Here is a 20984-nt window from a genome sequence, read left to right as displayed (position 1 = left end):
CGGAGTTCGTTGAGCCGGGGAGACCTACCGTGCTGGCCAAGTGCTCCGCTAAGGGGGAGTTGCTGCAGCCCCACTGGGTGAACCTGGACCTCTCCGACTACACCAACCTGAGCATTGGAGAGCTCGTCTCTGGCTACATCAGCCAAGTGCACAAGAGCCGGGACGCAGAGGTTGCCATGGTGAACCAGATCCAGCAGAAATCTGAGGTATCATTCTGCTGTCCTCTTACTTACTGCATAGTTACCTTTACCATGCTAGCCCCCAAGTCAACGACTTATTGATTGAATATGTTGTAGACTTAGGTTCCGGCTTACTCAATTGAGCCGGCAGTTTGTAGATAGATACGTTCAATATGCATTAGCCCCCAAGTGCCAAGTGTCTTTGCTTGGAAAACGCTTGGGACTTATATAGTAACTGTTCATGCCATAACCCGGAAATTTATACAGGCTGCTGGCAAGAAACTTGAGGCTGACCTTGCTGATGTCAAGAGCCGGCTGAAGATGCAAGAAATGGAGACCCGGAAGGCAAACGCCAAGTTCGTATCCAGCATCGCCGCTCAAGAAAAGCTGAAGACGGAGTTCGACACTGAGCGGAAGGCGTGGGCCGAAGAAAAGGCCGCATTGGTGAACCGGGCGGAACAGGCGGAGAAGGCTCTCTCCGAGAAGACCGACGAGCTCTCCGGCCTAAAGCGCCAAGTGTCCCAGATGGTGGCCGCAATCTTCGGTAAGTCGTCGCGCCGGCTTTCATCAAATTTAGAATGTTTATATCTCATAATTTCATCCTTGTCGGCGGCTTATCTGGCTCTTGTTAAACAGGTCCCAGAAGTGCCAACCTCAACCAGAGCGTGGTAACCAAGCTGAAGGCCGTGTATACCCTGGTGGAGCAGCTCTACACCGGGTCACAGCGTGCCTTAGCTGTGGTGGCCCTATCAAACGAGGTGCCGACTCACCTGGCAGAAGTCCTTCGCCGGCTCACTGTACTGCCTCAACGGATCCAAGAGCTGCGACGGGCCTCTGCAAGAGCCGGAGCGATCGCCGCGCTGAGCCGGGCCAAGGCATTCCTGCCGGAGTTAGACCCGGCAGACATCGCCCTTGGCTATCCAAGCCTGAAGGAAGACGGCTCAGCTTTCGATCAGAAGGACTTCGCAGCTTGCGTGAAGGCCGTACGCCTAGTGGCCACCCTTATCGGGAACGACACAGATCTGACCAAGTACCAGCCGGGTTACAACGCGGAGAATCAGAGGATTCCAACCCCTCGCTATGAAGCCCTCAACTTGATCCCGCCGGCTCGTCAGCACACTTTCGCCCCGGAGATTGACCCGGCCGGGTTAATTGACGAGGAAGCCCAATTCGAAGCTCTCAGCGGCATCGACTGGAAGTCATCAACTTTCCAGGTCTTGGGATCAGCCGGAGGAGAAGATAGGAACGAGCCGGAGACTTCAACTCAGCAAGCGTCGTAACTCGGCTGGCGGTTTACCAAACAATGCTCCACCCTTTTAGACTTGATGAGCTTTGTAATAGAGTAGGTGCAATAGTTTATCTCTGCCGTGCCATCGTGCACGTATTGAATGCTGAAGCCTTTTGAAGTTGTCTCTTTGATGTTTCTCCGGGTCATAATCAATCCTTTGTTTGTCTTAACCTCAAAAGAGGTGCCTTTAATTATCCTGCATAGAAAGGAAAATCCCAAGTCTCGAGGCGGCTTACCACCCTGAGAATCATAAGTGTTAGATAACCCGGAATATGAATCAAAAATGACTTGTCTTCAATGATATCCTGAATACAGCCGTAAGAACATACTTAACGGCCTGCAAGCATACTGCCGGTTTAGATAACCCGGATAAGAGGGTTGGTACCGCAACTCCGGTTTACCTGTCTTATAACACCCATTGCGTTCAGCAATACTGTAAACCCAAGTTAAACCGGCAAAGTGAGACCCGGCTGTACACACTTGCAATAATCAGACAAAACTGACTATAAACTGGAAAAACTTAGGGGCTTCCGATTCAAATACGATCAGAGACCCGGCCCAAAGGGGTTATGCTAAGATTCGAATACGATCATATAGCCCCCAGTGGGTGTGGCGATGCCAATCAAGAGGGTATCGACAGCTATGTTCTCTTTGGTTCGAATACGACCCATGTTGGAACAGGAAGCCCCCAAGTGATTTTAAGAATTGTTTAATGACGCTGATTCGAATACGATCCACGTCGGTTCCCAAAGGGGTGAAACCATGATTCAAATATGATCAAGGAAAACTCCCCAATGAGCTCGGCACTTTGCCAATCAAATGGGTATCGACAGCTATGTTCTCTTTGGTTCGAATACGACCCATGTTTGAACAGGAAGCCCCCAAGTGACCTTGTTGCTTATGGCTAGATTCGAATACGATCATAAGCCGGATCCTCCTTCAAGTCATCATGTAATCTTGCAATGAAAACAACACGTGCATATTTGGAGGAGAAAACTTTATTGCTTATCATAATATATACATGGCTGAGAGAAATATGTACATCACGAGAGCCGGTGACTCAAGTGTAGTAAGGCCAAAGCTGAGCTATGTTCCACGGCCGACGGGTCTCTTCCTCCGACTTACGTGAATCTTTATGCTCCCGAATGTCAATGAGGTAATATGACCCGTTGTGCAAGTTCTTGCTGACCACAAAGGGTCCTTCCCAAGGCGGGGAGAGCTTGTGCGCATCTGTTTGATCCTGGATGAGCCGGAGCACGAGATCGCCTTCCTGGAAGACCCGGGTTTTAACCCGACGACTATGATAACGGCGCATGTCTTGTTGGTAAATTGCGGAGCGAGCTGCGGCCACATCATGCTGTTCGTCCAACAAGTCAAGAGCATCTTGGCGCGTCTGTTCATTGTCCGTCTCAACATAAGCCGCCACTCGAGGTGAGTCATGACGGATGTCACTGGGGAGGACAGCCTCTGCCCCATAAACCATGAAGAAAGGCGTGAAGCCTGTAGACCTGTTAGGAGTAGTGTTGATGCTCCATAGCACGGAGGGCAACTCCTCCACCCAACAACCCGGCGTCCGTTGCAAAGGGACCAAAAGCCGGGGCTTGATACCCTTCAGAATCTCCTGATTAGCTCTCTCAGCTTGACCATTGGATTGAGGATGAGCAACTGAGGAGACATCAAGTCGGATATGCTCTCGTTGACAAAACTCTTCCATGGCGCCTTTGGATAAATTGGTGCCATTGTCAGTTATAATGCTGTGCGGAAAGCCAAAACGGAAAATCACCTTTTTCATAAATTGAACCGCCGTGGCCGCATCACACTTGCTAACTGGCTCAGCTTCCACCCACTTTGTGAATTTGTCAAATGCCACCAAGAGGTGGGTCTTCTTATCTTTGGACCTTTTAAAAGGCCCAACCATATCAAGCCCCCAGACCGCAAAGGGCCAAGTGATTGGGATCATCCTCAGCTCCTGAGCCGGCACATGAGCCCGTCGTGAGAACCTCTGGCAACCATCACATTTACTAACCAAATCCTTCGCATTAGCATGAGCCGTCAGCCAATAAAAACCATGGCGAAAAGCCTTGGCCACAAGAGACTTTGAGCCGGCGTGATCGCCACAATCCACTTCGTGAATCTCACGCAAGATCTCTTGACCTTCCTTAGGGGAGACACAACGCTGAAATGCTCCTGTAATACTGCGATGATGCAACTCGCCATTGATAACAATCATTGACTTAGCCCGCCGGGTTATTTGTCTGGCCAAAGTTTCATCCTCAGGCAACTCGCCCCGGGTCATGTAAGCCAGATACGACATTGTCCAGTCTGGTATGATATGGAGAGCCGCCACCAGTCGTGCCTCCGAGTCAGGGATAGCCAAATCTTCCTCTGTAGGCAACTTAACAGAAGGGCTATATAGGACGTCCAGGAAAGTGTTAGGCGGCACCGGTTTTCGCTGAGAGCCTAGCCGGCTTAAAGCATCAGCCGCCTCGTTCTTCCTGCGATCAATGTGCTCTACTTGGTAGCCCTGAAAGTGCCCGGTAATGGCATCAACTTCGCGGCGATAAGCCGCCATGAGAGGGTCCTTAGAGTCCCACTTGCCTGATACTTGTTGAGCCACCAAGTCTGAGTCACCGAAACACCTTACCCAGCTCAAGCTCATCTCCTTAGCCATCCGAAGACCGTGGAGCAAGGCCTCGTACTCAGCCGCATTGTTAGTGCAAGGAAACATCAACTGTAGCACATAATGGAACTTGTCACCTTTAGGGGAAGCCAATACAACTCCAGCCCCCGAGCCCTCCAACTGCCTGGACCCATCGAAGTGAATAGTCCAATACGTGTTATCCGGCTTTTGCTCGGGGACTTGTGACTCTGTCCAATAATTGATGAAATCCACCAGGGCCTGAGATTTAACTGCAGTGCGTGGCACATATTTGAGACCATGAGGTCCGAGCTCGATAGCCCACTTAGCCACTCTCCCTGTGGCCTCTCTGTTTTGAATGATATCACCAAGAGGGGCAGAACTGACCACAGTGATGGGATGACCCTGAAAATAATGCTTAAGTTTCCGGCTCGCCATGAACACACCATACACAAGCTTCTGCCAATGCGGATATCGCTGCTTGGACTCAATGAGCACTTCGCTGACATAATAAACCGGCCACTGAACCGGATGCTCCTTACCCTCCTCCTTGCGCTCCACCACCATAGCCACACGGACGGCTCGTGTGTTCGCCGCCACATATAATAATAATGGCTCCTTATCAACCGAAGCAGCAAGGACTGGAGGCTCTGCCAGCTGCTTCTTCAAATCCTCAAAGGCAATATTAGCTGCATCATTCCAGACAAAGTTATCAGTTTTCTTCATCAACTGATATAATGGCATGGCCTTCTCACCCAAACGGCTTATAAACCGGCTTAAAGCAGCGATGCGACCCGCCAAGCGTTGAACGTCATTTATACACGCCGGCTTAGCCAGGGAGGTGATAGCTTTGATCTTCTCCGGGTTAGCTTCAATGCCTCTGTCAGAAACCAAAAAGCCCAAGAGTTTGCCTGCAGGAACACCAAAAACACACTTGGCCGGGTTAAGCATCATCTTGTAAACCCGGAGATTATCAGAGGTTTCTCTCAAGTCATCTATCAGGGTTTCCTCCTTTATGGACTTAACCACAATATCATCCACATAAGCATGAACATTGCGCCCGATCTGTTTATGGAGACAGTTCTGCACACAACGCTGATAAGTCGCCTGTGCACACTTGAGTCCAAAGGGCATAGACACATAGCAGAAGGCTCCAAAGGGAGTGATGAACGCCGTCTTCTCCTGGTCCTTAACCACCATTTTAATCTGATGATATCCAGAATAAGCGTCCAGGAAACTTAAGCGCGCACAACCGGCCGTAGCATCAATAATTTGATCAATACGGGGAAGGGCAAAAGGATCAGCCGGACACGCCTTATTTAAGTCCGTGTAGTCCACACACATCCGCCAAGTGCCATTCTTCTTGAGTACAAGCACCGGGTTAGCTAACCACTGTGGGTGAAAGACTTCAAAAATAAACCCGGCCGCCAAGAGCCGGGCCACCTCTTCACCAATAGCTTTCCGCCTCTCTTCATTAAACCGCCGAAGGAACTGCCTGACCGGCTTAAATTTCGGATCAATATTGAGAGTGTGCTCAGCGAGTTCTCTAGGTACACCTGGCATGTCAGAAGGTTTCCATGCGAAGATGTCCCTATTCTCACGGATGAACTCGATGAGCGCGCTTTCCTATTTTGGATCCAGATTGGCACTGATGCTAAACTGCTGAGATGAGTCACCTGGAACAAAATCAACAAGTTTAGTCTCATCAGCCGACTTAAATTTCATTGCCGGCTCTTGCTCTATAGTTGACTTTTTCAGAGAGGTCATATCTGTTGGGTCAACATTGTCTTTGTAAAACTTCAACTCCTCTGTTGCACAAACAGATTCTGCATAAGCCGCATCGCCTTCCTCACACTCCAGAGCCACTTTCCGGCTGCCGTGAACCGTAATGGTCCCATTGTGACCCGGCATCTTGAGCTGTAAGTACACATAACACGGCCGAGCCATGAACTTGGCGTAAGCCGGCCGCCCAAATATAGCATGGTACGGGCTTCTTATCTTAACCACCTCAAAGGTCAATTTTTCCACCCTGTAGTTGTTCTCATCTCCAAAGGCCACTTCCAATTCGATCTTGCCGACTGGATAAGCCGACTTACCAGGTACCACACCATGGAAGATAGTGTTTGACTGGCTGAGGTTCTTATCAACCAACCCCATACGGCGAAAAGTCTCATAATAGAGGATGTTGATGCTGCTGCCTCCGTCCATGAGCACCTTTGTGAATTTATATCCTCCCACTTGAGGAGCCACCACTAAGGCCAAGTGGCCCGGGTTATCCACCCGGGGAGGGTGATCCTCCCTACTCCACACTATAGGCTGCTCAGACCACCGCAAGTAGCGTGGAACCGCCGGCTCAACAGCATTTACAGCCCTCTTATGAAGCTTCTGATCTCGCTTACACAGACTGGTGGTAAACACATGATACTGTCCACCGCTAAGCTGCTTTGGATTGGTCTGATAACCCCCCTGCTGCTGTTGATGACCCTGGCCAGACTGCTGATTAAAGCCCCCTTGACCGTTCTGAGGATTAGAATTTGAGCCGCCGCCCGGGCCATGAAAGCCGCCGGCGCCTGAGCCGCCGCCCGGGCCATTGTAATTCTTAAAGGCCTTCATGATTGCACAATCTTTCCACAGATGAGTCGCTGGCTTCTCTCTAGAGCCATGCCTTGGACAAGGCTCATTCAACCGCTGCTCCAGCGTCGGACCTGACCCGCCGCCTCGGGGAGGGGGCCTCCCCTTACGTCGCTGGTTATTCCCTTGTGAGCTGGCGTTGGCCACAAACTCTAGGCTGCCGTCGGCCTTGCGCTTGCCTCCTCCTTGGTTCCCCGGGTTATGCTGAGGACCCTTGCCATTGCCGTTCTTCTTTCCGTTCCCTGTCCTTTCATCATCTGAAGGGGGCTCCTTGGTACCATCAGAATCGGCGTACTTGACAAGAGCCGCCATTAGTGTACCCATATCACTGCAGTCGCGCTTAAGCCGCCCGAGTTTCATCTTCAGGGGCACGAAGCGACAATTCTGTTCCAACATTAAGACTGCAGAGCCGGCATCCATCTTATCTGATGAATGTATGATCTCCTTGACCCGGCGAACCCAATGAGTCGTGGATTCACCCTCCTGCTGCTTACAGTTGGTCAAATCCACAATTGACATAGACTGCCTACAGGTATCTTTGAAGTTTTGAATGAACCGGGCTTTCAGCTCAGCCCAAGACCCGATGGAATTCGGTGGTAGCCCTTTCAACCAAGTGCGGGCAGTCCCATCCAACATCATGGTGAAGTACTTGGCCATTGCCGCTTCACTGACCTCTAGTAGTTCCATGGCCATCTCGTAACTCTCGATCCAGGCTGCGGGTTGTAAGTCAGCCGTGTAATTAGGCACCTTTCTAGGGCCTTTGAAGTCCTTGGGTAGACGTTCATTGCGGATAGCTGGCACTAAGCAAGGGACACCTCCAGTCCTGGTAGGGATACCCACATCGACGGACGCCGTCGGATAAGCCGGGGGAGTCTGGTAAGCCGTCAGCTGAGGCACCTGCTCCGCCTCTAGCCGCACTCTGTCTTGGTCTGCTGCGTGAAAGGCTCCATTATAAGCCGGGCCATGGCCAGGGGGCGGGTCATGGCGCCGGACGTTACTTGAGCCGGTCGCTGAGACCATGTGCCTGCTGTAACTCGGGCTCTGACCCGGACGAGGGGTCGAGTGGATCCTATCCCGGCTGTAGGAGTACGCCTCCTGCTGCGCCAGTGCCGTCTGAAGGAGTTCCCTGACCCGGCGGGTTTCAATAGCCGTCGGAGAGTCGCCGTCAACTGGGAGAGCCGCCAGCCGTGCTGCCGCAGCGACCATGTTCTCCAGCGGGTTATTATAATGACCCGGGGGTATTGGCACGTACTGAGGCGGGGCAGGGGGCACTTGGGGAGGCCCCATCACTCGTGGCTGAATAGGGGCTCCAGACCCGGGCACTATGACCCCCGGCGGGTTACTAGACCCTGCGCCTGGCGTGTTGAAGAGGTTGCGTGGATCGTAAACCGGAGGGAGTCGAGATTGGGTCTTTTGATGCCTCCTTCTCATGACCTCATTGGACGCGTTCTGATCCATCATGAGTTGGAAGGACTGCGCCTGGATCAGCTGAGTTTGGGCATCGAGAGCCGCCCTCTCCGCAGCCAGCCTGATCCCTTCCGCTGCAAGATCCTCTTTAGCTTTCACTAGATCCAATTTTAACTGTGCCACCTCTGCATTGTGCTGAGCTTGATCTGCCGGGTCAACCGTGGCGGTTAACAGGGCCGTCATCTTGTCCGTGAGATCCATCAGTACCTGAGCCGGAGAAGGCACCGGGTTTCCCGCTCCAGCAGCGGGGTTCTGAACAGGCTGCGCACCAGCCATAAAGACTCCAACCTGACTTGGCGGATCAAATAGGTCCGGAATACTGTCACCATCGGAACAACCCATGAGCCTGCCATCTTGAAGTTGATACAACGAGTTTGACTCATCGGTGGCCGACTCGCCGTCAGAGCCAGCGGCCGTCTCATCACCAGATCCAGATCGATCGGAGAGTCCTCCATGGATACACCCCACAAAAGCATGCCTTAAGGCAGGCCGGGCCCGGGCGGGTCGCGCACGCTGAGCCGTCTCGACGAGATCGGCGCAGAGACCCGGCTCAGGGCCCGGCTCACCAATCTTGCCAATGAAAACATGAATTCCGCCGAAGGGGACCCGGTACCCGTACTCAATTGAGCCGGCGTCGGGGCCCCAGTTTGCATCGTTGATGTAGAGCTTGCCGCGACGACTCTTGGTCATCCGGCCCACAGCGTATCCCTTGAGCCCTTCGAAGCTGCCCTTCAAGAACTCAAATCCACCGTGCGCTGGCCCCACGGTGGGCGCCAACTGTCGTGGAATTGTCACGGCAGATGTCCTCGAGCTAGGACTTAGTCGTGGAGCCATCGCAGCTAGGAAGCTTGAAGGGGTTAATGCGGGACAAGGAACACGAGGGTTTATACTGGTTCGGCCCCTTACGGTGAAGGTAAAGCCTACGTCCAGTTTGAGGTGGTATTGATTAGGGTTACGATCACCAGGGAGCTAAACTGCTATGCCCGGCTCTCGATGAGATTGTTCTTGTCCCTAAACCGCTGCCGGGTCGTCCCTTTATATAGGGAGGCTGACGCCCAGCAGCTCTCAGAGTCCCGGACGGCTCATAAGAGTGTCCGGCTCGGACTCTCAGCTATTCTTGCCTTGCACTACAAGTTGTACCATGATAATGATTGTAACTACGGGCTTTAAGCCATATCCGGGTCTTAAGCCCATCTTTGGCCCACCGTCTTCAAGCTTGGCGCCGGGCTTCTGGTAATGACCATTAGAGTAACCCGACCCCTTCTGGCGGGTGACCCTAAGGTCTATATCCTCAACAGGTACCAATCTGTCCAAAGGCGCCATGGAGGAGTTTTGTCAACGAGAGCATATTCGACTTGATGTTTCATCAGTGGCTCACCCTCAATCCAATGGTGAAGCTGAGAGGGCTAATCAGGAGATTCTGAAAGGCATCAAGCCCCGGCTTTTGGTCCCTTTGCAACGGACGTCGGGTTGTTGGGTGGAGGAGTTACCCTCCGTGTTGTGGAGCATCAATACTACTCCTAACAGGTCTACGGGTTTCACGCCTTTCTTCATGGTTTATGGAGCTGAAGCAGTCCTCCCCAGTGACATCCGTCATGACTCGCCTCGAGTGGCGGCTTATGTTGAGGCGTATAATGAACAGGCGCGTCAAGATGCTCTTGACTTGTTGGACGAACATCGTGATGTGGCAGCAGCTCGATCAGCGATTTACCAACAAGACCTGCGCCGTTATCACAGTCGCCGGGTTAAGTCCCGGGTCTTCCAGGAAGGTGATCTGGTGCTCCGGCTCATCCAAGATCAAACAGATGCGCACAAGCTATCCCCGCCTTGGGAAGGACCCTTTGTGGTCAGCAAGAACTTGCACAACGGGTCATATTACCTCATTGACATTCGGGAGCACAAAGATTCACGCAAGTCGGAGGAGGAGACCCGTCGGCCGTGGAACATAGCTCAGCTTCGGCCTTATTACACTTGAGTCGCCGGCTCTCGTAATGTACATATTTCTATAAGCCATGTATATATTATGATAAGCAATAAAGCAGGACCTCTGTCCTTTTTCTCCTCCAAAGGTAAATGTGTTGTGTCCATTACAAGATCACATGGTAACTTGGAGGTGGATCCGGCTTATGATCGTACTCGAATCTAGCCGTACACAATATAGTCACTTGGGGGCTTCCTGTTCAAACATAGGTCGTATTCGAACCAAAGAGAACATAGCTATTGATACCCATTTGATTGGCAAAGTGCCGAGCTCATTGGGGAGTTTCTTTGATCATATTTGAATCATGGCTCAACTCCCTTTGGGAACCGACGTGGATCGTATTCGAATCAGCGTCGTTAAATAACTCTCAAGGTCATTTGGGGGCTTCCTGTTCAAACATGGGTCGTATTCGAACCAAAGAGAACATAGCTGTCGGTACCCTCTTGATCGGCATCGCCAAACCCACTGGGGGCTATATGATCGCATTCGAATCTTAGCTTAACCCCTTTGGGACGGGTCTCTGGTCGTATTCGAACCGGAAGCCCCTGAGTTTTGATTTTCTGATTTATAACAAGTTCTTCTGGTTGTATCAACAGTGTACACGGCGGTTCTTGTTCCACCGGCTTAACTTTGATTCACAGTGCTAGTCGCACACAATCAGCATTATCAAGACTGGTAAACCGGAGTTGAGGTACCAACCTTATTATCCGAGTTATATAAACCGGAAGTGTACTTGAAGGCCTGTAAGTGTGTTATTACGGTTATATCAAGGACATACTTGAGGACCAGTCTTTCGTGACTTAGATTTATATTCCGGGTTATATGTATGAGACTATGATTCTCAGTGCGGTAAGCCGCCCAGAGACTTGTGATTTGTTTTTCTATGCAGGATAGTTAAAGACAACTATTTGAGCTTAAGGAAAATGAATGATCAAGTATGACCCGGAAGAATATAAGGAAGCAACTTCAATAGAATTAAGCATTCAGCACGTGCACGATGGCACGCCAAAGTTAAAATGTTGGTCCTATTCTATTACAAGACTCCCCGAGTCCAAAAGGGTGAAGCATTGTTTAATAAGCCGCCTAAAGAGTCAAGATGCTTGTAGGGTCGAAGCTTCCGGCTCATCCCTCTCCGCTCCTCCGGCTGTTCCCAAGACCTGGAAGGTTGACGATTTCCAGTCAATGCCGCTCAAAGCTTCAAATTGAGCTTCCTTGTCAATTAACCCGGCCGGGTCAATTTCCGGGGCAAAGGTGTGCTTACGAGTCGGCGGGACTAAGCTGATGGCTTCATAACGCGGAGTGGGGATCCTCTGATTCTCTGCATCGTAGCCCGGCTGGTACTTGGTCAGATCAGTGTCATTCCCAATCAGGGTGGCCACCGGGCGCACGATCTTCACACAGGCAGCAAAGTCCTTTTGGTCGAAAGGGGTGCCGTCTTCCTTCAAGCTGGGGTAACCAAGTGCAATGTCCGCCGGGTCTAGCTCTGGAAGGAAAGCCTTGGCCCGGCTCAGAGCAGCTATGGCTCCGGCTCTTGCAGAGGCCCGTCGTAGCTCTTGGACACGCTGAGGAAGAACGGCCAGCCGGCGAAGTACTTCCGCCAGGTGAGTCGGAACCTCATTGGATAGGGCCACCACGGCCAAAGCGCGCTGTGACCCGGTGTAGAGTTGCTCCACCAGAGTGTACACGGCTTTCAACTTGGTCAGCACATTTTGATTGAGGTTGGTGCTTCTTGGACCTGTGTAGCAAAGTAAGATAAGCCGCTGGCAATGATGGGAGTTATGAGACATAAGGACTATAAACTTGTCAAGAGCCGGCAGGATGACTTACCAAAGATTGCGGCGACCATCTGTGACACGTGGCGCTTAAAGCCGGAGAGCTCGGCGGTTCTCTCCGTCAGAGTCTTCTCCGCCTGTTCGGCCCGGTTTACCAGAGCAGCTTTTTCTTCAACCCAAGTTTTCCTTTCAGCCTCAAACTTCTTCTTCAGCTTCTCTTGAGCAGCAATACTGGACTCAAATTTGGCGTTGGCCTTCCGGGTCTCAGTTTCCTGAGTCTTCAGGCGGTTCTTCAGCTAAGAGATATTAGCCTCAAATTTTTTGCAAGCAGCCTGCACAATTTCCGGGTTATAGTATGAACAATTATTATGCGATTTTAAAGTCCCAAGCACTTTCCAAGCAAAGACACTTGGCACTTGGGGGCTAATGCATGTCGAAAGTTTCTATCTACAAATTACCGGTTCATGCAAGTAAGCCGGAAATTAAGTCTACAACATATTCTATCATAAGTCGTAGACTTGGGGGCTAGTGTAGTAAAGATGATTATGCAGTAAGCAATAGAGTGGTACCTCAGACTTCTGCTGTATCTGCTTCACCATGTCAATCTCCAAGTCCCAGCTGCTGTGCACTTGATTGACATAGCCGGAGATGATCTCTCCAATGCTCAGGTTGGCGCAGTTGGTGATGTCCAGCTTGGCCCGGTGGCGCTCTAGCAACTCTTCCTTCGCAGAGCACTTAGCCAGCGCAGTGGGTCTCCCCGGCTCGACAAACTCCGTCCGGGTGATTACCACGTCCGGGTCATCGGCCGGCTGAGCCGGGCTGGGGATATCCGGGTTGGTGGAAGTCTCCATGGCTGGCTCATCAGTTCGAGTGGTGGCTTCAGGAGCAGAAGCAGCTGGCGGCTCTTGGGTTGAAACCTCCGGCTCAGGCAAGACTGTCTCTTCAACCGGCTTATTCTTCTTTGCTCTTTTACTGAGCTTTGCTTGAGCACTGAAAGGACACAAGGTTAGTACAAAAAGTATGAGTAAAGATAAGCACAACAAGAGATGATCATCATTACCCGGGTACGGTCTTGAAAGCCGGTAGGTTCGATTGCATAGAGTCGCCAGAGGAGGGTGAAGTTTCCTGATAATTTGAATCGGAAGAATTGAGCGGTTGACGTATAACACCCGCCAAAGGATGAAAAGGATATAAGTTGGAGATAACCTCGGTTCGGTGCTTCCTTGACGCCTCAGGTAAACCGAAGGAGAGGTCAGCATCCTTGTTGGTCCGGGTGTGCCGCCGGCTCTCATGAATCTGTTGCTTCAAAAGAAATTGAGGATCTTGATAAGCTAAAGGATGTGAAAATCTTACTTTCCGGGTTACTCTTCGGACTTTCAGCCTTGGCAAGGGCTCCGAGTCGGAGGAAAGTGTCATTACCTCTTCAGTCACCGGGTTACTTGCTCCGGTGTCATCCTGCTGATGATCAGTATCAATAAGGTGGACAAGAATAAACAAGAAATACAACCAGAGCTTACAGGTTCAGGGGTTACCTCTGACTCGGAGCTGTCACTTAGTTGAAGCAGCTCTGAGGCAGTAGGCCTGCTTCCCTTCTTGCGAGGAGCGGCTCTGCTGGCGGCTTTCTTAGCCTTCCTGGCCTTCTTGGCCGCCTCATGGTCATACTTGACCTTCCAGAATTTATCATCAGCCTGAGAAATACAATGAAGGCTTCTTAAGGTACAGATGAAAACTATCTCAAGGAAGAAAATAAGATGTTCAGATCAGCGGCTTACCGCTGGGGCCGAGTTGGTCTTGCAGAAGGGACTTAAGCCGGTCCTCCCGCAGTCTGCCAAGCTCTCATTCAAGAGGGCCTTGGTCATGTCTTCAACAACGTCTTCAGGAAGATCATTGCGGCTATGTCGCAGGGGGTCATCTTTCCGGCCCGTGTAATCACACATTAAGCCGGGGCGGCGGCTCAAGGGGATCACCCGCCATGAGATCCAAACCCGGACCAGATCAATGCCGTTGAGGCCGTTGCCCAGGAGAGCCTTGATCTTGTTGATGGTGGGGATCAGAGGTTGACGCTCCGCCTGAGATAGTTTGTCGGGCAGAGGGTGGTTTGGTTCCAGACGCACGGCACGAAAGCCGGGCAGAGGGCTCTCGTCAGCCGGAGACGTGTCCTGGCAGTAAAACCACGTCTGGTTCCAGTCCTTTGGATGGCTGGGCGGCTCAGCGTAAGGAAAGAGGCAGTCTCTCCGGCGTTGAATGGAGATTCCACCAAGTTCCAGGCTCGGTCCGTTGGCGCACTCATTCTGGCGGTTCAAATAGAATAGCTCTCTAAAGAGCAGAAGGCTGGGCTCTTCTCCAAGGTAGACTTCGCAGAATAGTTGGAAGTTGCATATGTTTGACACGGAATTGGGTCCTATGTCTTGTGGCCGCAGATCAAAGAAATTCAGCACATCTCTAAAGAACTTTGAGCCGGGCGGTGCGAAGCCCCGGCTCATGTGATCCGCGAATATTACCACTTCACCATCCTTTGGTTGCGGTCTCTCCTCTGATGGGTCAGGGGCACGGTAGGACATGACGTCCTTCTTGGGCAGGTAACCCGTTTTCACAAAGTCTACTAAGGTTTCATCAGTGACGTTGGACCTCATCCAGTTGCACGTGATGGGTGCTTTGGGAGCTTTGGGAGGCATGGTGAAAGTCGGAAGCCTATGATAAAAGGAAATATCCGGTTTAATTATAAGCCGGAGGAAGTTTACAGTTCAATGTTTAAAATGGCGGCTTATGAAGGGGCCTAATGACATATAGCTAAGTGCATCGGGTTATCTAAGCCGCTGGAGGTATTGAGAGTAATTCAATTGTCTATAGCTTTATCATAAATGAGCCAGAAAATTTCACGGCGCGTGGCTTCTTTTGAGCCGGAAATGTAAGCCGCGTAGCTCAGCAGATGCAGTTTTTTACTAAGTGTGGTGAAAACAAGTTTCACAGATCACAGTAATTATTTTGGATCAAAACGGTCGACTAAAGAGAAAAGTTTCTAGACCTAAAACAGACGCAGAGGAAGTTCATAAGTTCGAACGGAGCCTTTATGCAGCGAGAAGGGATCTATATACATTGGAAACGGGCGTGAAACAACTACCGCAACAGTTCTATACAGTCTAAAGATCAAGAAAGGTGGTAAAAATGAAATCTACCGAGAACTCGCGAGGAACGACGAAGAACACGGGAAGAACAGCAAAGAACCTAATGTGGATCTACTCTATGGAGTGGCGATGGCTTACGGGTGCTGGTGAGTCACGGAGGTCGCCGCCGTTTTCTCTGGACACAACAGGTTGATGCAGCGGCCGGAGTTGGTGAGGACGAGGAGATCCGCGGCGGCGGCGGTGGAGCTCGGGCGATAGCACAGTAGGCGAGAGGGGGGAGAAGATAGAGGCGACGAGTGACCAGAGGCTCATGGGCCGGGCTATTTATAAGGTGAGGCTCATAAGTGGGCGCGAGAAACAAGGAGGCCACGGCGCGGTTATCTCACCATAAAAACGGCTCAATTTTCGAGACGGCAGTTAAAGATAAGATCCGTTGCGGATATGGTGGAGTAAAATGGACTTAATGGAAGATGACGTCACAGCGGGTTACCCGGAATCCAGAAGATGACGTCACGACGGGTTATAGCCTTCACACAATTATAAGCCGGAGATTTTCTATCAAAAGGATTGAAGATTGACATGAGCCGGCTCAAATCAATCTGGGGCCTAATGTTGAGGATATAAGCCTTAGAGTCACCCGCCCGGAGGGGCCGGGTTACTCATAATGGTCATCGCCTGAAGCCCGGCGCCAAGCTTGAAGACGGCGGGCCAAAGATGGGCTTAAGACCCGGAGATGGCTTAAAGCCCGTAGTTACAACCGCTATTATGGTAGAACTTGTAGTGTAAGGCAAGAATAGTTGAGAGTCCGAGCCGGACACTCTTATGAGCCGGCCGGGACTCTGACAGCTGCTGGGTGTCAACCTCTCTATATAAATGGATGACCCGGCGGCGGTTTAGGGACAAGTAAGATCTCGTCGAGAGCCAGGCATAGCAATTAAGCTCCCTGGTCATCGAAACCCTAATCAATACCACCTCAACTGGACGTAGGCTTTTACCTTCACCGTAAGGGGCCGAACCAGTATAACCCTCGTGTTCCTTGTCCCGTTAACCCCTTCAAGCTTCCTAGCTGCGATGGCTCCACGACTAAGTCCTAGCTCGAGGACATCTGCCGTGACAATTCCACGACAGTAGGGGAAGATCTTCGTGCGCACCCCAGTGTTTGAACCTTGAGGGTTTTGCCGGAACCCGTGATCCGACAGATACATGCCGCTGGGTCGGACACTAGCGGCCTGAGGATGATGCAGCCCGAGGGGCGCCCGCAGCAGAGTAAGAAAATGACGTAAATGGATACATGCCGTAGGGATAGGCCCACGCGTCCTGGGAATGATGCAGCCCGGGGGGCGCTCCCAGCTAAGTAAACTTGGAAAATTTCACCTGGTTCCGTTGTCGAAGGGGTGTTGGGGTAGCTGAAGACACGTGGCGAAGGGGTTGTGTAACGCCCCGGATCCGATGCGCCAGGTGTCTGCCAGTTATTCGCCGTCCTTGCCTTGTCATTTGCTTGCGTGTTGCATTTTGCCATGTCATCATTGCATTGCATCATCACGTTTTTCAAAACTTGCATCCGGTCCTTTTCCCCGTTGTCCGTTTCGCGATCCGACACTCCCACACGCACCCGTCGCCCCTCTCAGACCTTGTTTCGTGAGCGGGAGGAAACCGTTCTCAGAATGGGTCGAGATTTGCCGAGTGGCCTTGGTATAGCATCGACAGGCCGCCCGTCAAATTTCGTTCCATTTGGAGGTCGTTTGATGCCCCAACGGTTAACCGCGTACCCTGAAAGCCCCCTTCTCTTTGCAGCCCAGCACCTCTTCTCACAGCCCACCTAGCCCATCCAAACCCCCTCCATGCTCTCGGTCGTTCGATCACGATCGTGTGGGTGAAAACCGCACCCCGTTTGGACTATCCTAGCTCCCTCTACCTATAAATATGTGTGCCTCTCCCGGAATTCGCGGTGCAAACCCTAGCCATCATCCCACCTCGCAGCCGGACATGTCCGTCCGCCGCCAGACACACCGCGCCGCCGCCCCGAGCGAACCACCGCCCGCCATGTGGCGCGCCCGCCGCCCCCGCGCCGCCGGCCCGCTCGGCCCACAGCCGAGCCCCGAGCCCGAGCCGCCTCCCGCGCGGATCCGCGCCTCCTGCGCCGGATCCCGCGCCACCCGTCGCCGGCGCCGCCCCGGGCCTCCGCCGCCACCTCGCGCCGGTGCCCCGCCGCCGCGGCTCCTCCTCCTCCGCCCAGCTCCTCCCCACTGGCGCCGACCCGTGCCCCGCGGCTCCTCCTCCCGCCGCCGCGACCGGGAGCGGCAAGCTCCGCCGCCGCCTCGGTCCACCTCCGGTCGCCGCCCCGCCGCCGTCCTCCGCCCCCTCGCCGGCCTCTCCTTCCTCTCCGGCCACTGTCGTCCTTCTCCGGCGGAGATCCTGCGAGATCCGTGGCCGCCTCGGGATCCGTGCCGCGGTCAAACCCCGAAGGTCGAACCCCCCTCGTTTTCCACTCATTTTTTTCCTGTGATATTTTATCCCATGTTCATCGCATCATAACTTCATGCTCGGTGCTCCGATTTGTGCATATAATATATCGAAATGTTCATCATGAGATGCTCTTCATTTAGTTACATTGTGCCATGCTTGTTTGAGGTCATGTTGATGCCCTAATCATCGTTGCAAAAGTGCTATATGCTGTTAATTGCTGTCTGTTTACAGAACTTGGTGATTTGTCTTTTTCGTTGCATTTTGTGTGTGCATCCTATGAGCATGAGCTCTACATGTGTTTTGAACTACACCATGCCATATTTACAGTGGTGCTAGTATTGTATTTTTAGGATCTCTGTGGTGACTAGCACAAGCATGCAAAGTAGCCTCCGTGATGTTGCTGATTTCTGTGACAGTGTGATTTCTGCCAAGTCTGAGTCTGTTATATTTTGTTGCTATGTAAACCTGCTGCTACAAGTCATTCTATGCAAAATCTGGAGATGTTTACTAAGGATGTTTTGTTTTTCATGTTATGCTCTATCCATCCATGTCCATGTTTGCAATTATGGAGTGCTCTATCATGTCTTAATATTGCTCTACTTTTGCTATAAAATGTTTCTGGTAGATTGTTTACATGTTAATCAATTTTGCCATGGTGGTTACTAGTGATCCATGCATCCTATGACTATGCTATTGCCATGCTTAGCTTCATATTTATTCCATCTTACTTTTGGTTACCTTTTCATGCCATGTATTGCTCTGTATTGAGTGTTTCAAGCTCACCAACATGCCTACTTATCGTTATTTCTGCCATGCTCTGTTTTTCTTCCAAGTCTGAATCTGTCATGTCACTTCTATGTTTACCTGGGTGTCATCATATCTTCTGTGCCTTTTTGGATCGTGATCAGTAAGGGACTTTCGTTCTATGCAATTAGTAGATTCATGCCATGCCTTTGTCTGCTATGATCTGTTCCTATAGCATGTTGTTTGGTAGGTCTAAACTTTGCAACCTGATGTTATTTCTGCAATCTTGCCATGTCCTTTTGAGCATGTTCTAGTGATTTCTGGGGATAGCTCAGTGTTCATGTTTTGTAATGGTTGACCTGTACATCATTTCCATGCCTTTTTTTTCATATTGGGGTGATGTATCATATTGTTTTGATGCTTACTATATGCCTAGTTGCTGTTTTGGACAGATTGTTGCTATGTCTTGTTTGAAGTGTATGTGTTGCACCGTTGCTCCGTTTTGAGCATGTTCTATATGAAACTTGCTTAGTTTTGCATGTAGTCTCATATTATCATGTTGCATCCTTGTTTTGAGGTGTTTGCTTGATGTTTGTATGCATTTTACATCAATGCCATGTTTAGCTTGTTTTGCTCATATCTTCTAGGTCGTAACTCCGAATCTAATGAACTTTATATGTAACTTGACTAGAATTTCGTGTAGATCATTTTGGTGCATCTTAACTTGCTGTTTAACAACTTGAACATAAAGGTTATTCAGTTCTAGACCAATTTCGAAATTTGCATATGAGGACTTACCGGAATTGCTATATGTTGTTTCCGGCCTCATTTAAACTTGCTTTGATGTGTTGCTCTTGTATGCATCATATCTTGCCTTGAGTAGCTTCATATAGCCTTGTCATGCATCATACTTGGTTGAGCATCATGCCTTGTTCATGTGTGGTGTGTTTACCATGTTGTGTGCTTCTTCTCGATAGTTCCCGTGTCGTTGCGATCGTGAGGATTCGTTCGTCTTCGTGGCTTCATCTTCTTCATGGACTCGTTCTTCTTCCTAGCGGGATTTCAGGCAAGATGATCGTCACCTTGGATCTCAGTACTATCATTGCTATGCTAGTTGCTTCGTTCTATCGCTATGCTGCGCTACCTATTCACTTGCTCTTCAAGCCTCCCAAATTGCCATGAACCTCTAACCTAGTCACCCTTCCTAGCAAACCGTTGTTTGGCTATGTTACCGCTTTGCTCAGCCCCTCTTATAGCGTTGCTAGTTGCAGGTGAAGATGAAGATTGCTCCATGTTGGTATATGTTTATGTTGGGATATCACAATATCTCTTATATTATTAATGCATCTATATACTTGGTAAAGGGTGGAAGGCTCGGCCTTATGCCTGGTGTTTTGTTCCACCCTTGCCGCCCTAGTTTCCGTTATACCGGTGTTATGTTCCTTGATTTTGCGTCCCTTACGCGGTTGGGTGATTTATGGGACCCCCTTGACAGTTCGCTTTGAATAAAACTCCTCCAGCAAGGCCCAACCTTGGTCTTACCATTTGCCTACCACCTATTTCTTTTCCCTAGGGAGTCACGCTCCCGAGGGTCATCTTTATTTAGCCCCCCCGGCCAGTGCTTCTCCAAGTGTTGGTCCGAACTGAGCCGCCTGCGGGGCCACCTCGGGGAAACTCGAAGTCTGGTTTTACTCGTAGCCTGTCTCATCCGGTGTTGCCCTAAGAACGAGATATGTGCAGCTCCTATCGGGATTGTCGGCACATCGGGCGGTCTTGCTGGTCTTGTTTTACCATTGTTGAAATATCTTGTAACTGGGATTCTGAGACTGATCGGGTCTTCCCGGGAGAAGGAATATCCTTCGTTGACCGTGAGAGCTTATAATGGGCTAAGTTGGGACACCCCTGCAGGGTATTATCTTTCGAAAGCCGTGCCCGCGGTTATGTGGCAGATGGGAATTTGTTAATATCCAGTTGTAGAGAACTTGACACTTGACCTTAATTAAAATGCATCAACCGCGTGTGTAGCCGTGATGGTCTCTTCTCGGTGGAGCCCGGGAAGTGAACACGGTTTCTGGGTTACGTTTGACGTAAGTAGGAGTTCAGGATCACTTCTTGATCATTGCTAGTTTCACGACCGTTCCTTTGCTTCTCTTCTCGCTCTTATTTGCGTAAGTTAGCCACCATACTTGCTTAGTCGCTGCTGCAACCTCACCACCTATCCTTTCCTTACCCATTAAGCTTTGCTAGTCTTGATACCCATGGTAATGGGATTGCTGAGTCCTCGTGGCTCACAGTTTACTACAACACCAGTTGCAGGTACAGGTTTTGCGATGATCATGACGCGAGAGCGATGTTACTTGTGTTGGACTTCTTCTTCTGCTTCTTCTTCGATCAGGGGATAGGTTCCAGGTCGGCAGCCTGGGCTAGCAGGGTGGATGTCGTTGAGTTCCTGTTTGTGTTTCATCCGTAGTCGGATGTTGATCTTATGTATGATGTATTGATGTATTCTTGCGGCATGTGTATGCCTTGTATGTATCCCCATCTATTATGTAATGTTGATGTAATGATATCCACCTTGCAAAAGCGTGTCAATATGCGGTTCTATCCTTGGTGGGACCTTCGAGTCCCTTTAGGATAGTATTGCATATTGGGCGTGATAGGTTGCTCCTCACGAGCCACCGGGACCCTGAGCC

The sequence above is a fragment of the Aegilops tauschii genome, chromosome 1, assembly GCF_002575655.3.
Source record: "Aegilops tauschii subsp. strangulata cultivar AL8/78 chromosome 1, Aet v6.0, whole genome shotgun sequence".
Lineage (NCBI taxonomy): Eukaryota > Viridiplantae > Streptophyta > Magnoliopsida > Poales > Poaceae > Aegilops > Aegilops tauschii.
Note: the sequence above shows the minus strand (reverse complement) of the source record.